Raw genomic sequence first — 18259 nt, 5'->3', positions numbered from 1 at the left:
CAGGAATAGAGAAAAATCACTGAGAATCAGCTATGAAAAAGGACCAGAAGACCCCTGGAAGACCCTGAGAACTTGTCAGGGTATCCACAAAGTCAACTTTTTTAATTTTCAATTTTCACAATATTGAGATGCTATTTGCATTTTTACTATGTTGACATTTGCTTTCATACTGCAAATTTCAATATGAAACTCTTGGTACCTAGGAACAAAAAAAGGGCAGTAGAACCAAGCCGTGGTAGCAGTCACCGAATTTATCACAACCTTGTGCTAATTTTAAAAATATACCAACTAAATTTAAGAATTTTTTGAAGAAGCAGTAAAAATCATTGATTTTTATTAAACAATGACCCTTACATACACATCTTTTTAATTCTCTGTGTATGAATGAAATACAATGGTTTCCTGAGGGGAAAAAAAAAAAGCACTTGCGCAGTTGAGTTTCAACATGAACTACTCTTTTTATTTAAAAAAAAAAAAAACTTTTTATTTGAAAAAAATGATTGACAGACAAATGATAGTTATTCAGACATGGGTATTTGGCAGACATTTTTATTGAAAATGAAAAAAAGGAAGACTGCCACTTAAAAAAATAACTGTCAGGAACATTGCTAATAATAAAATTTGAGCTCTCAACTGAAAATTATAATTGTGTAAAACTCACACACCACAGTGAGATTTCCAATATAGAAAAGACCATTTTCTCGAGATTGGTAGTGATACTGACAAATGAGACATTTTACATTTGCAAGATCTTCATTAAGGAAAAAAAAAAAAACAAAAAACTTTGCAAATGACCACAGTAATTCATGTATGGACAGAAGAGTTAAATAGACCAAAGGATTTTTTTTTTTGTTTTTAACATGCAGCTTTGTTGAGATACAGTCCACACACAATACAATTCATATTTAAAGAGTACAACTCAATGGCATTTAGTATATTCAGAGTTGTTCAAGCATCACTACATTCATTTTAAAATATTTTCAACACCTAACAAAGAACCCCTTAAAACTTAGTCATCAGACCCAAACCCCTGTACCCAGAAGCCTTGGGCAACCACTAATGTATTTTCTGTCAGTATACATATGCATATTTAGGACATTTCAGAGACGAAATCATAAAATATATGGGCTTTTGTAAATGGCTTCTTTCATTTAACATGTTTTCAGCGTTCTTCCATATTGTGGCATGAATCAGTTCTTCATTTCTTTTTATGGCCAATATTCTATCAGATGGATGTTCCACATTCTACTTATCCATTCACCAGTTGATGGGCATGAGTTGTTTTCACTTTCCTGCTATTATGACAAATACTGCTACGAACATTCATGTACAAGATTTGATGTACATACGTTTTTGATGTCTCTTGGGTATATTCCAGAATTTCTGAGTCATACAGTAACAGTATCTTTAGCCTTCTGAAGAAATGTCAGACTATATCCCAAAGCAGCTGCACTATTTTTTTGTTTGTTTGTTTTTTAAAGATTTATTTATTTTAGAGAAACAGTGAGCATATGTGTGAGTGGGGAGAGGGACAAAGAGAATCTTCAAGCAGATTCCCCACCAGATGCTAAACCCAAAGTGGGGCTCACCCCATGTCCCATCATGAGATTATGACCCAGGGCAAAACCAAGAGTGAAACACTTAATGACTGAGCCACCAGGTGATCTGCAGCTGCACTATTTTAAAATCCCACCAGCACAATTTCTCAACATCCTAACCAAAAATTGTGCATATGGTGTGAGATAGGGGTACAACTCAATTTTTCTGTATGTAAATACCTCATTTTCTTAGCATCATACGTTGAAAAGGCAATTTTTTTCTTTACTGGACTATCTTGATATCCTTGTCAAAAATTAGCTGATCATGGATGGGTAAATTGCAGGACTCTTGAATCTATGACAACTAAACCTGACAATGGTGCAAAAGTAATTCACTGGAGAAAGAATAGTTTTCTCAACAAATGATGTTAGAATTACCAGATGGTCATATAAAAAAAAAATCTTCAACCCATTCTTTATAATATAAACAAAAATACTTCAAGCTGGATCAAAATCTAAATGTAAAATCTCTGTGATCTTCAATTGACTTGGATTAATACATTTTTAAACACAGATTTAAAATATATAACAGACATTCACTAAATAAGGTATTTTAACTTTTTATCTTGGTCACTTAGTATTTCATATATAGATATATCATATTGACTATAATTTCCTTCCCTGCTATTGAACATTTAGATTATCTTCAGTTTTCTAAATTATAAATACTGGCTTCATATTTTCACTAATACTTATGCACATAACTATTTTTATTGGATAATTTAACTAGGAATTACTGGGTCAAAGATTATGTGCACATTAAATTTGTCAATACTGCCAAATTGCTCTATCATAAGGTGTACCTTATGATAGGTGTACCTTACAGAAGAGTATACAAGGGTATACAAGAATTCTTTTCTTTTTATCTTCTCTAACACTGAATTCTAATCAGTTTATTTTTAACAATGTGACAACAAATATGGTAAACTTTTATTTTAACTTGTATTTTTTATTATTAATTAAAGGAGCTTTTCATTTACTTATAAACAATTCATATTTCTCATATAAACTGAATTACCCATCATATCTCTGTTTACTTTTCAGTTGGGTTTTTCTTTTCATCTTAATGATCCCAAGAATCCAAGAATCTGTTTTCATATTAGGGACATGCTCTTTGATATATCTTGCAAATATTTTCCTTGTTTCCTTTCATCTTTGTTTCTTTTCCTTTACCTAAAATCTTTTTGGCTTTTTAATGTATTTTATACCTTTATAATTTGTGAGATTATAAATACTGAAAATTGACAGAGAAAGATAATCAGTAAAGGTTACAGAGAAAGGACCATCAAAGAGTTAATAAGCAAAGAATGAAGAGTGTCACTTTTTCATGAAAGATAATGAAAGAAAGTTAAGTTTCAAAATTGAGGGACTAATCAACAAATTAAATAACCTCAAGTGGGTCAATTAGGATCTGGATTTTTAAACATTTGATTTGACAATTATATTATTATGACCTTTGTAAAAAATACACGTTTCCAAAGAGAGATAAGACTAGGTGTTATGTGTAAACCTGGCGATTCACAGACCTGTACCCCTGGGGATAAAAATACATAATATGTTTATTAAAAAAATTAAAAATTAATTAAAAAAAGACTAGGTGTTATATGCAGCTAATGGATCATTGAACACCACATCAAAAACTAATGATGTACTATATGTTGACTAATTGAACCTAATAATTTAAAAAAATTGAGATCCCAGACCACAGTCATTGAATAAACAATGAGTGGGAGGTTGAGTGGTGGTGATAATAAATGTATAGTACTGGGATGCCCGGGTGGCTCTGTCGATTATGGGTCAGAATTTTGATTTCCACTCAGGTCATGATCTCAGGGTTCTCAGATAGAGTCTAGCATTGGGCTCTGCACTCAGCAGGGAGTCTGCTTAGGATTCTTTCTCTCTCTCCTTTTGCCCCCTGACTTTAAATATATTTTATTTTTAAATTTTTTTAAATTTTTTAAAGATTTTATTTATTTATTTGACAGACAAAGATCACAAGTAGGCAGAGGGAGAGGAGGAAGCAGGCTCCCCACTGAGCAGAGAGCTCAATGCGGGGCTTGATCCCAGGACCCCAGGATCATGACCTGAGCCGAAGGCAGAGGCTTTAACCCACTGAGCCACCCAGGCACCCCTGCTCCCTGTCTTTAAAGTAAATAAATAAATCTTTAAAAAAAATTAATATGCTCTCTATGCATCTGGCAGTAAAGGGAGAGGGGGATAACAGTTTGAGGTTCTAGAGAATGAAAAAGAAAATGGAATAAAGCTCAAAAGACACAATTATACAAACACGTTTGAAGACAACAGGGAGAAAAGGTTAAGAAGTTGAAATCTGATGATTTCTATTATATCTGAAGAGCTGGATATGAGGTTGCTTGCTGAGAACAGGGTAAGATGATATAGGAAATAAAGCTTTGAACAAATACATAGAAAAATTACAATTAGAGAATAAACAGAAAGTACCCTAGATGCAGACATGTGTCACTCCTTATAATGCCTAGAAAAATGTCTTACACATAAATGGACTCATTGAATGGGTTTAAAATTCAATTTTAGATAATTAAAAAACACACATTCTTTAGGAAATTTAGTTTTCATATCAGTTTTTATATATAAATTTTATATAACTGGTATGCTAATATGATTACACTGTGATATGATTTCCCAAGGGGAATAAATAATTCTATTTATTTAATTTCTTTAGAATTACATTAAAAAATTCAGAGTAAGGGGTTGGCAATTTGATGAAGTGACAGCAATTGAATTTTATATTTGAAGTACAGCATGAAAGATTTACAAATGTCACAAAAATGGAATGTTTAAAATTTCTCTAGGCATTTAATAAGTAATAATATTTTTATATATATAAGAAATAAGAAAAATTTTTAATATTATAATATAAAATATAAGAATAATAAGGAATTAGTCAAGTTTCTATCTAAATTATATTAACAGGAGTAATTGTCAAATCACTTCCAAAATAAAAGGAAAAGTAAAAAGTACTAAAATTGTTAATCAATGGGAAAGCTTGTATCTAAAGAGTTAGAATGAATAATTTACTAAACGTAGTCAGCTATTATAGGTGCTCTGAAAATGATTTTTTAATTAATTAAAAAAGGGGGGAAATTAGGTAAGAATTACATGGGAACTCTTATACTACCTTTGAAATGTTTCCAAAACTATTCTAAATAACGAGTTTATTTTTAAAACAGACTTTTTCTTACTTTTTACTTATAATTTTATGCCTAGAGAAAAGTTGCAGAATACAGAGAATTCCCATACACCTTTTACAAAGCTTACCCTACTATCATCATGTTACATAATGAGAATTATCAAAATCATGGACTTGCTTTCACATTTTGAAGTGCTTAACCTTAGCATTTCATAAAACACCTCTGTGTCATAAAGTAGTATGTTTATTGCAGATTTTCTTTCACATAGTTTGTTCTACTCATCTCAGGTGATAAATAAAAGAACACATTTCTATTTGCAAGTAGTGTAAAACAAAATAGTGTTTTCACCTATCAATTACATTCCTCAATTTCCTAGAATGTATTCCTATTTTAGAAATGAGTATCCTTCAAGTGGATGAATAATAAAGTATTTACTTAAAATTATATAAGACATACTAATTTTCAAAAAAATTTCTAGAAAGAAATCTACAATTTTCAAAAATGTTACAGGACGATCTAAGTAAGGGTTTGAAGACCAAGAATCTGTAAAAGGACCCACCAGTATAATATTATGATTTTCACCTAATAGTCTCAATATCCAAGGAGTAAGAGTGGTGGATGGTAAGTCGGACTGATCTAGAATTGGTGGATAAGCATTGTAAAATAAAAGGACTGACAAAAATTGAGAGAAAAATTTAAGTGATGTCAGATGCATTATCCAAGTGCAGTGGAATGGCATTATCTGAAGGCAGTGAAACTTAGAGGTACAAGGGGTAGGAGAATTTACATAACCAAAAAACTGAAATTATAAGAGAAAAGTCAGGGAAAGATTACAAAGGATGAGAAGCTTTAGTTACACAGCAGAATATTAGAACTTTAGGTTTCATACATAGAAGTATAAGGGATAATGATGTACAACATGAAGATATGATAGAATGAGGCTAAAAAAGAACCAAGTTCAACAAACTCTGAAATTAGGATGATTACTGGGCTACAACAATGAAGCCAGGCCACCACCAGTTAGATTATTCCTTATCTTTCCAGCTTGGGAATCCTTGCTAGATACCTACATGAGTCACGATTAAATTCACTTAAACATCTTTAGACTATAAAGATATAAAAATTATAACAATGTACATATTATCCAGCTTCTGCTGGACCCAAATAAGTAACACAATTTAAAAAAAAAGATTGCTGAAGAAGAAATGTTTAATTATCTTGGGAAGGGTATATTAGAGCAGGACTGTCATTTTACATGAGTTTTTCCCTAGTTTTTCAAATAATGTCTACTATTATTAACTTGAACTGGAAGTAATACAGAGTTAATCATTAAAGTTTTATTTCTTCAAAAAGTAAAATCAGAGATTAGAAATACTTTAAAATTCAAGAAACTTACTCTAAACCAATGCTATAAAGAAATATTAAGCATTCAATAAATGCCTACTAACTCAGCATGGAAGGATCTGAAGTACATGTAAAAATCATGCTGAGATTTAATATAAAGTCACTGTTCTGAGGAGAGTAAGAAAAAACAATGACTGAGACTATAACTGATGCGAAAATATGAGTGGAATTTTTATTAAAATAAGAAATACTGATTATCATAAATGTCTCATTTATTAGACAGTAATAGGATTTAAATAAGAATAACAAGTGATCATTGAGGCACTAAGTAACAAAAAATATAGTAAAAAACACAGGCAACTATTACTTCAAAAATTGTAAGTCTTCATTTAGTTCACTTTTAACAGCTATAAACACTATGTGGGCCCCCAGGAGTCAATCAGTATCAAAAATGACAAGTTATTAATAGACACACAAAAAAGTTTAATATTCAGAGAAAACTACTTTGTAAGGTCCATAAAAATTAGAATATTTCAAAAAAAATTAGAATATTTCAATTCCAAGATAATTCATTACTCATTTCTAAGAAATAATTGGTACACAATGAAAATTCTTTGAGAGCCAACACATGTACAAAATAAAGCATATAACTAATTAAATGTATAAATTCTCCCTTCCAAAAAACAATCACTTTCATACATTGATTATCAATGGATATGCCAGCATTATGGCTAAACCTCCCAGTTTTTCCTGAATATAAGTAAACAATAAATACACATCATTTAAAATTCATATGTTAAAAATCTAAACCACTTTAGAAAGTTGATGGATTTGACTTTATCTTTTGGTGTAGGTGGGGCAGCGAACTTGAGATTATTATTTTTCTAATACATAAACATGATTGATTTTACATTTTTTCCAAACCACAAATATGTAACTGCTAATAAACACATTTAATTGTGAATTTTTCATTATAATGCATTGTTTGAAAAGGAAATATTATGATTAAAAATTTACTAGGTGATCAATAAAGCTATGCTGAAACTAACAGTTTACCACATCTCCACAATACAAATTGCAAGAATATTTTTAAAATACCTCAACATTACTACATATAATCTTTAATTCTTAGATACTTTCTATCCTAAACCTGCATATCCCAAACTCATTTCTAACCATAATCTATTGAACCAATTGTTTATCAGAAGAAACTGAAGAAAAAAGTTCAAAAGATATTGTTCAGATTTTGGAGTGCTAATATAAGTATTGTGGTAGGTAAATGTATTTTAACAAGTAATGAAGTTGGTCAAGCCTGTGAATACTTAAGCTAGATCTGATTTTCAAAGAAATAACGCTACTTGATATTGAATAATCTATACTATACTCATTAACTTTAGTTCAGTGTTGTTCAGTCATTTTTAGTGGTTTATCGTCTGATTAAAAATTGAGTTGACTTCAGACAACCTATTCAGTGTAACATGGTCACAAATTCCCTTAGCTTTTCTGTTTGTTTGTTTGTTTGTTTGTTCATTTGTTCTAATAGCTTTACAGATGCTTAAATGATGGAAACCTATTTGTACAAATTTAAGATATAAAATTATGTAAGTTTTGACCTAGGTATATACCCAATATACAATCAATCAGTTTTTTCTTTTATGGATCATTCTACTGGTTATGTATTTTAGAAATCTGTCCACTTAACTTCATTCAGTAATGTTTTATAGTTTTAAGTATACAAGTCTCATATATTTTTTTGTCAGATTTGTCCCTATATTATAGATGCTATGGTAAACACTGCTTTTTGTTAAATCTCAAATTTTTTATTACTAAAGACAAATACAGTCAATTGAAAATACTGATCTTGAATTCTGTAAATGTGCGAAACTCAATTATTAGCTCTAGGACCTTTTTGTAGATTCTATAGGGTAATGTGCATAGATGATCATATCATTGGTGAATAATGACAGATTTACTTCTGCTTTCCTAATCTAAATGCTTTTCTTTTTATTGCTTAAGGACTCTGGCTAGAACCTCCATCTACTACAATGTTAAATAGAAGTGTTTGTGAAAGCAGACATTCTTGTCTTGTTCCTAACCTTAGTGGGAACACATTCAGCTTTTCAACAGCAAATACAATGTTATCATTAGTTCTTCATAGATGTTATCTATAGGGCTGGAGGTTTCCCAATATTCCAAGTGTGTAGAGTGATTTTATGAGGCATCAATGTTAGATTTTGTCAAAGGCTTTTTATGTATCTACAGACATCACCCTATTGCTTTTCTTTTATTATTTCAGATGGGAGGATAAATCCAGTATTTATTACTCTGTTTGTCAGAAAGAGGGATCTTCAAATTCCTTTAGTGCTGAATAATTTGATTCACTGAATGTAGTCAAGTATGCAAATATACAGTTCATAATTATTAAAGATCTGTTTCTAACTCTTTATCTATTAATAAATTAGCAAGGAACTCACTGTAAATATCGTTACCAAAATCCTATAGCAAAATATGGTATTATATTCCAATATATGGTGAACAGTAATAACATTTCAGGAAGAAATCTGAAGCAAACCAATGAATTCTGGCAGAGCTAAAAAGTATAAATATGAGTCCACTTAAATCAATAGCAGTTATCATGTTATCTTAGAAGCATGTGATGTGAGATGTTAAGAGATGAATGATGCATAGCCTGATTTAACGTCACGAAATGTTCACAAAAAAGTAAATCAAGGAATATTAAGTTTAAATAGAAAGACTTCAGTGAAATGATGGCAATGATCTTTCAAGACTGACCTGAAATGAAGAGAATACTCATTGCTGATCATTTGATTATTTGGGCATAATTAATGTTCCAAATGGAATACACGGTGTGAACAAGAAGTTGTGATTTGATGTGGGATTGGTTAAATTAAAAAAAAAAAAAAGACTTCAAAAGGTCAATATAATTTATCCTCCTCAGCTTTAATTTGTGAATACAGAACAGTTGCTCCTAGTGGAAATACAGGGTTAGGGTTCTGCAATGCCTTCCTTGCATTCTTTGTCAAAAAGTTAATATCACTATATAACTATGTTTTTTGTGTCTTTTTGTTTAAAAAGAAATTGTTTTATTTATATACATACATATAAAAAGCTATATAGAGAGCTATGTATGAGGGTACACACACACACACATACACACACATATCAATATTTGATTTGTTAACACTGAATGCACGATCAAAAGCACATGCCAGAACTAAGCATGTCTAACAAATTTTTCTCTAAGGCACCTAACAGCCCTCTAGCACCTAGGAACACTAGACTGCATTTCAGTACTATGCTTGGTGGCCTTTTTAAACAATAAAATCACCAAAAAAAAGCATAAAAATGAAAAAAAAATGGCACTAAATACATCACGCAAAGGATACTTGTTTTATACTACAATGAAACAAGAAGGCAAAGTGTTACCTGTCATGATAATGTGCACATCACTTGATTTCTTTCTTTCTTTCTTTCTTTCTTTCTTTCTTTCTTTCTTTCTTTTCTTTTTTTTGTGCTCTATTTATCTGTGAATGACTGCAAAAGTGCCCTGAGTACTGATTTTGGGTTTGCAAGTAAATTTTTACTGAGTAGGTGAACTTGAAAATACAGTATCTACAAATAATGAGGATTAACTGTATATATAGTGAGACCCCCTGTGGTCTTTATCAATGACTTTAAATCAGTGGTTTTAAACCATTTTTGAAGTCTGGAATTTTTTGAGAATATGATAAAAGTTAAGTATCCTCCAAAAAAAATATCACACATTAAAAAATTATGATTTTAATGGATTTATGGACCTCCAAAGGTCCATAAACTGACCTACATTCCAACTGATAATACATGAACCACAGTTTAAAAACTCAGCTATAGGGGCGCCTGGGTGGCTCAGTGGGTTGGGCCGCTGCCTTCGGCTAGGGTCATGGTCTCAGGGTCCTGGGATCAAGCCCCACGTCGGGCTCTCTGCTCAGCAGGGAGTCTGCCTCCTCCTCTCTCTCTCTGCCTGTCTCTCTGCCTACTTGGTATCTCTGTCTGTTAAATAAATAAATAAAATATTTTTAAAAAATTCAACTGTAAAGGTTATGGCAAATTTTTAAAGCATCCATTGACTGTTTTAGATTTCAACTAATGCTTAAAACTTCATATTTACAGAACAGCAATCATTTTACCTTTTGGCTTATATTTTCTGAATGCATATTATAATAATGATTATAGCTTACCACCTAGATACAATATACAGTGTCAAAGAACATAAAATGCATTTGCAGGTTTCACTATTTACAAAGCAAATTTTCTTTGCCTTTCTTGCAGAATTACTATTTAAAAAAATCTACAGTATATAACCAGAAAAGCAATACATAAACTTATTTGGAGAGCTCTTCATGCTTCTTAAAACATTCCAATTTGGGGACATGAACATATAAGTGTGAACTTTCATAGCACACTGATATTTATATCAACCTTATAATTTTAATTGGTTCTCTACATATGAAATATCTAAAAATGCTGATTGTAATCCAGTATCCCTTCACTTTCAAAGAAAAAGTTTTACTGCCCAAAACACTGTCATTTGAAATTTTTTTTCTTTTTTCAAGAACAATCATATATCTGTTTCATAACTGACACATTAACTTGGTAAATGTTTTTAAAGCACTAACTAGAAAGCAAAAGGTATTTTTAAAAAAAGGGAACAACAGAGAAAACATACCAGCAATTACTTCAGCATCAAACAATAACAGTTAATCAACAAAGAAAATTATACCCATTCCATATTATGTATTAGGGTATGAAGAACTGCTAAGTAAAAATGTTCTATTATAAATATTAAAAATATTTATTTTCAAAATTTCAAAAGGTACTGAATATTTAGTATGAAGACTAAAAAATAACTTACTGCATTTTAAGCACAGAGGGTTCAGACAATGAGAACACTTTTTAATGGCTAAAATGATTGCTTAGTAGGAGAAGTTGAGAAGTTGTCTCCTGATAAAGGGATTGGAGATTGGGCAGGGTCCTGAAGACTGGAATAAATTATTCAAATAAATTCTGAAGAAAATAAGAAAGAAAGGTGACGAAAAGCAAACAAAAGAATTGAAAAAAGTCAAGGCCCCAATTTCATTTGAAAAACTGGGTTATTCTCTCTGTGTACGAACAGCATGATTTTATGCAAATTTCTATCCATCACTTAAATCTGTTATTATCTTGATTTCTTCTGGCATGATATGCAATCTGGAATAACTATGATTCAGAATATCCTAAGTAACTAGTCAATATTTACAAATTATGTATGTTGTTATTTTTTTCCATAATTATCCATGTCAGACAGTTCTAGGTATACTTCAGGAAATGTCACTATATTTGTGAATGGATATGTAAAGGTGCAGTATCTGTAATAGATGTCTGTTGATGATAGCTTATATAAAACAAGAATACCTTCATCTTTCTCATGTAGCCAAACACAGGATAAAGAATTCCTACCTCTGGGAATGAAAGGCTTAGTTTGTTTCTTATCTCTTACTATGAAATATATGTAATGCAAATTACATACACATTTAAAAGGGTATGAAGGGGTTTTTAATATAAAACTACATTAAGGAACTAATCCATATGCTTTTGCATAAACTATTTTATATTCTCCTATGTATATAAATTTGAAATAAATGAACAAATTTATATTAGACATCGATGTTAATGTTAGATCAACTGTTCTATATATCACATAGAAACCTATGTTAATGCTAAATGAAGGAATTTCCCTTAAATGTTCCACAAAGTCAACTTACATTCTGAGTTACTCCTTAAAATACAGCATTAATAAATAATACCCAAAGGATTACAAAAATCGTGTCATTTGAAATCAATTTTTATGGATATGAGGCAATTTCATAACAAGTAATACAGATATACTCTAATTCTGCATCTGTCACAATTATGAGATAGATTTAGTTTTTAAACTTCTGTCATAAATAAATGATAAGTTAAGTCCAGTTTTTTAGTTTGCATTATAATTCTACTTAGAACTACGTTAACTTCAAAAATTCTAGAATTATTTTTATTCTCTGGGCATGAAGTAGATTCTTTTAATGAATTATTATTAAAGGTGATTATACTTATTTTTCAATGTATTATGAAATATATGTACATATATACATAATATTCTATCCATACAAATAGAATTTCATCCCTAAATATCCTAATATCAGTCTACCACCTTCTTTTAGCTTAACATATAGGGTTGGAGAGAAAAATATTCAGTCATATATAATAATGTGCAAATGTGAAAGAAAATATTTATGATATCTGCTTATGCCAACTTGTAGTCATTAACACTATATTTTCTACTTATGTTATCCACCTATGTAATGCTTAAGGCCAAACTACAGTTCTGCTTTATTTATTTATTTATTTATTTATTTATCTACTTGACAGAGAGAGAGAGAGAGGTGTGTGTTACAATGAGGCAGAGAGAAAGGCAGAAAGAGAGTGGGAAACAGACTCCCCGCTGAGCAGAGAGCCTGATATAGGGCTCAATCCCAGGACCCTGAGGATTATGACCTGAGCCAAAGGCAGAGGCTTAACCCACTGAGCCACCCAGGCACCCCTATGGTTCTGTCTCTTACTAACAATGCAACCGTGCACTTCCTATTAACAAGTATTAATTCAGAAACCATCAACGTTCTGATATTCAATCCTATTTACATTAAAAATTAGCCAGTGTCTGCCTGTTTCTCCCTCTTTTTCTCTACACACACACACACACACACACACACACACACACACACGTACTCAGTGATATAAGGACATGAGACCTCTGGATCAGAGACAATTTATTGCTCATGGCAAAAACAGCAGCCAGAGCAATAACTTAGTGCTATTTCCCTGAGTTCCAATCCTCACGGGACAATGCAGTGAAGGCTGGATATTACTGGCACATGCAGCAAAGAACAGCATAGGAGAGTAATCCTAAAACTAAGAAACTCTGATCTTCTGAAGGCTCCTACTCTGCTCCATAAAGAAAGATTACTCATTACTCTAGTATATAAGCAAATCTCCTAAAGGAAGGCAAAGGTAAGGTCTTTTATTTTTAATTTTGGGATGTCTCCAAGGAAGTACATGTTGCTAGTTTGACTATCCAGGAATTTCTCCTTATATAAAACACTGGCAATGTAAATGCCTTTGCTTAGAGACTGTTCAGGCATGTGAAAAATCTTTGAGCTATTTCCCAACACTCAGTTTTCTATCTCTAAATGGGGAGAATAACAGATGCAATGAAATTATATTTGAGTATTATAAGGTTTAGAAGGAAGGTGCCTAATGAAGTGAACAGCATATAGAAGAACTATTTGAGATAGAAAGACCTGAAACAGGGAACAACTGGGTGGCTCAGTTGGTTAAGCGTCTCCCTTCAGCTCAGGTCATGATCCCAGGGTCCTGGGATTGAGTTCCACATCAGGCTCCTTGCTCAGCAGGGAGCCTACTTCTCCCTCTGCCTGCCACTCCCCCTGCTTATGCACGCTTTCTCTCTCTCTCTCTGACTAGTAAATAATAAAATCTATTTTTTTTTTAAAGAAAGACTTGAAATAGTCTTGCTAAAGATGTACTGAATAATAGAGGGCACAGCTTGCATGGAGCACTGGGTGTGGTGAAAAAATAATGAATACTGTTTTTCTGAAAATAAATAAATTGGGAAAAAAAAAAAAGATGTACTGAACAGGAGAATTCTTGATTCACCTGATACAAAATTTTAAAAATATGAAAACCCCAATATTTATAACAAGATATAAACCATCCTAGGAAATGATATTTTAGAAAATAACCCAATAATACCTACTATGTGAAGAAGATGGAGAAGATTCTTCCATTTATGCTAATCAACATCTTTCAGTGGTTTTCAGGCAATAGTATGCAATGCACTAATGATGGATGATAATGAAATGGGTCACAACCATCATTTTTATATCTAATAGAATAGAATAAAAAACCAAAGTGCCTTGCAATGTACTAAGGGTAGAAATTATTAATGAAAATTTTCAGTTAAATATATACACAGAGGCATCCTCAGAAGTGATGTAAACTGCATTTCTTAGTGTGGATTGGCAGACATATGTATTTAGTTATATGATAAGATAAATGAGTAATTCTATAAACCAAGAATTGGAAATTTATAAATAGTACCTCATATTTACCAACATATGACTGTTAATAAACTAAAATTGAGGAAAACTCAGTTTTAAACATAATGAAAATTAGAAAGAATAGAGACCCATCGTCCAATCTGAACTGAAGACAAGGTAGAAGGAACTAAATTGTAATAGAAAAAAAAAAAAGATGGGCCTGAATGAGGAGAGCTAAATATCTTAATGAAAAATTTGAATATTAAAAAACCCTTCTAAGGACAGTATGTTTTTCTGTTCAGCTTCTGAAAATTCTATCTGTAAGTCTTCCCCAACTTATCTGGCCCCACACTCTACACTTCTAGCAATATACTAAGCATGAAAGAAGAGAAAAGCCACATTAGATAACCACTACCCTGAAGGGACTTATAATAAAACAAAATTAAGCCTAGTCCACAAATACTATCAATTAACTCTTGATTGCATAGGACTAAGTATATACTTTATATATTACCTAAGATGTTGTCCTTCCTTTTTGGATCATTTTATTATTCCTCCAAGTGACAGAGAAGTTTTTAAAAAGCTGACATATATATATATATGTATATATATACATATATATATATATAGTTAATAATTCTAAAAAGTGAAATGATGAAAAATGTTGAACTTGCAGAAATAAATTTAGTCAGGAAAAACTAGGCTTGAACACTTAGCCTTACTTATCACAGTATGTAGTCATGTGAGTCTGGCCAAGTAACAAACTCTCAAGATACGCATATAAAATTTGAAAAAATTTGACCACAGTACAACCAAATCCACAGAGTGGATAAATACTTATAATGAAGTTCTGGTGATTTACCACAGTCCTCTACTTACGCTTCATGCAATAAGTGCATATGGCTTAAATAATCATCACACACAGTGGAAGCAGTGAGTGTAAAGTGAGAAGCAATAAGATATCTAGCAACTCAAATTTAATTTAAGTGCTAATAGAACTTTCCCTCTGAATCCAATATGGGTTTTTACTTAGATTAACAAAAAACAATATCATTAAAAATGGAGAGATGCCATGAAATTTTGGAACCATAATGAGCCTCAGTAATCAAGACTAAAATAATCAATTAATAGATTAAAGAAGCTGAAGCACTTCCCCTGCATCACTTATCTACCTGATGACAGAGTATGGAGAAGACCTTCTATCTTGGGAGCTCCCACCATACCTGTTACTTGTCATGACTCTTTCTATCAACCAAGAGGTTTACAAGAGCCACAGAAGAATTGAAGTAAACTTCATGTTTTTACATTACCAGTATTCAGAGGTAATATTCATTCAAAACAACAAATATTTTAATAACAATAATAATATAATAATATTCAAGGGCTTCATGGATAATTATCAAAAAATGTTAAGGTTGAAGGATCTGTGTGATGGGGAAATTTTTATTATTTATAAAGGAACTGTGTAGGAGTCAAAGACATGCAATTTTTCCAGCAAAAGAAATCACACAAACACTGGAATCTTTCTGTGAGAATCAATGAGTGTATGCATGTGATTCACTTCAGGGCAGTATACTGATAAAAAGATAAAAATTACTATCTTGTTTCTGGCAGGAACTTATTCCAGATGCTCAGGGGAATGATGAGTTCACTTTTTCCTACTCCCATATGAAACTTCTTACTCAATAGTAGTAATCAGTAAAGAGACTAAGTAAAGCCAGAGAATTAGTTGCTTATATTATAATCCATACACCAATTCATTGAATACATATTGTAAATACTGTTTTTAAGTGAGGCTTTTTTAAAAAATGAAAACCTTTTTTTAATGCAAAAGGATTTAGAGCATTTTTAAAGCTTTATTTCTGTTTTATGCCTTTTTAAAAAAAAATTCAGAAAAGCATTTTTTAAATCCCTAAAGAACTTTTATACACAAAATCAAATAAACTGAACATTTCAAAAATAAGATTGCTTCTTTTTTTTACATTACAGAATACTTTTAACTTTGCATTTGCGTAATTTTAGTGTTTTTTTAAGGCAAAAAACCCAAAATATAAAAACTATTGTTTCAAGTCAGATTGTTTAGAAACTGAAAATCAATAAAAATTAAGACTACTTTAAATTAGGGTGCCTGGGTGGCTCAGTGGGTTAAGCCACTGCCTTCGGCTCAGGTCATGATCGCAGGGTCCTGGGATGGAGCCCCGCATCAGTCTCCCTGCTCAGCGGGGAGCCTGCTTCCTTCTCTCTCTCTCTGCCTGCCTCTCTGCCTGCTTGTGATCTCTCTCTGTCAAAAAAAAAAAAAAAAGACTACTTTAAATTAATTATAAGCTAATTAATCAATGATAGATGAGGACCACCCATATTAATATATTATTGTAACTATAAATGACTTATCAATATCATTAGTGGCATACAGTTCAAAATGGTAATAAACTTTCAATACAAAAACTTAATCTATCAGAGAAAGATGAAATGAAACATAAATTTAATTAAAATGTTATAATACTTGTATCTCCATGACAGAAGATAACCTTGTAAAATATACAACCACTACCTAATAAGATTAAAATCTAGCATTCATGAAACTCCAAATAACTATTTTTGGTTTTGTGATCTGCACCATGACATGAAAATGAGGGGAATAAACATGAACTTTTGATGTATTCGATAACAGGAATTTTTAAATGCAATGAAACTAAAGCTTATTCATATTTTTTTTCAAAGGCCTTAGTAAAAAAACAAGCTGTGTTTTATATACAGAGTAGAAGGTATTTAATGAAAGAGCAAACTGACTCCATGCAAATAATACAAAGGGATAAATTTCACACTGTCATATCAAGAGTTATGATAACTATATCTAAAAGACAAGTATGGTGCCTGGGTGGCTCAGTTGATTGAGCATTCGACTTGGTTTCTGGTTGGGTGGTGGTCCCAGGGTCATGGTGATCTCTACCGTGGGTCGCGTTCTGTGTTCAGAGGGGAGTCAGCTGGAGATTCTCTCTCTCCCTCTTTCTCTCTGCCCTTCCCCTGCTTGCACCCACACTCTCTCCCTCTCTCTCAAATAAATAAATAAATCTTAAAAATAAAGACATATATTAATGTCTACAGAAGACATACTTTAAAGGTTACAAATAGACTAAAAGTAAAAGGACAGAAAAAGATGCACAAGTTTCTCCCAGTATCGGAAAGTGGACTGTTTCTATGAAACCTTTCAAAAGCCAAAATGGCAAGAAGCAGAGTATTCTCTACTATTGGAAAAACTGTGCTATGCTGCTTCGTTTTTATGAAAGACCTACGTTAGAAACTCTTTTTCCTACCCAAAACAGCAGCTTAATTTCCCTAAGGGGAAGGGAGTTTATAGAAGTTACCAAGGAATGGTGACATTTGTGCTAAGTATATGCTTTACATTTTTCAAATCTTTAAACATTTGAAAACACACATATAGCCAACAATTATCCACAACAGCACAAGCCTGAGCATGCTGCTCTTGCAATGCATATTTCTGCTCTAAGAAAGTTCATAAATGAACAACTGTCAAAACAATTTTCAATACAATGACAGCCAAATAAATACACAAAACTCCAAGAATAGTTACTTGTATTATGTAAGCAAATACATGAGAGCCAACACATGGTGGAGTTTGGATTGAGGACGTCCAAACATAAAAAACTAAGCCATAAGTAGAAAGCAAAAGAAAACAAACGAACAAAAACAGAGAGAGCAAGAAACAGGGTAATGATTATAAAAATGGGGGAAATCAGAGGGGGAGACAAACCATGACAGACTGTGGACTCTGAGAAACAAAGTGAGGGTTTGGGAGAGGAGGGGTGTGGGGGGTTGGGTGAGCCTGGTGTGGGTGTTATGGAGGGCACGTATTGCATGGAGCACTGGGTGTGGTGCATAAACAATGAATTTTGGAGTACTGAAAAAAATTAAGTTAAAAAGAATCTGTTGAAAATAGACTATGGCAAGTTTAAGAAATATTGGTGATATCACAGTAAAAACGAATTTAAATGTT

The 18259-nt window shown here is 31.9% G+C and overlaps 1 protein-coding gene and 1 non-coding gene across 4 annotated transcripts in view; one reads left to right on the top strand and one right to left on the bottom strand.

The window, feature by feature from the left end:
- The window catches only part of ADK (adenosine kinase), a 555049-nt gene that overhangs the window by 319748 nt on the left and 217042 nt on the right, over window positions 1–18259 (bottom strand). The window lies entirely within an intron of this gene.
- Window positions 8871–8939, top strand: LOC122901661. The gene has a single exon (XR_006383649.1). It is a non-coding gene; the product is annotated as a small nucleolar RNA SNORD2 (small nucleolar RNA).

The sequence above is a fragment of the Neovison vison genome, chromosome 2 (genome assembly GCF_020171115.1).
Source record: "Neovison vison isolate M4711 chromosome 2, ASM_NN_V1, whole genome shotgun sequence".
Taxonomy (NCBI): Eukaryota; Metazoa; Chordata; class Mammalia; order Carnivora; family Mustelidae; genus Neogale; species Neogale vison.
This window is presented reverse-complemented; position numbering and strand designations above follow the sequence as displayed.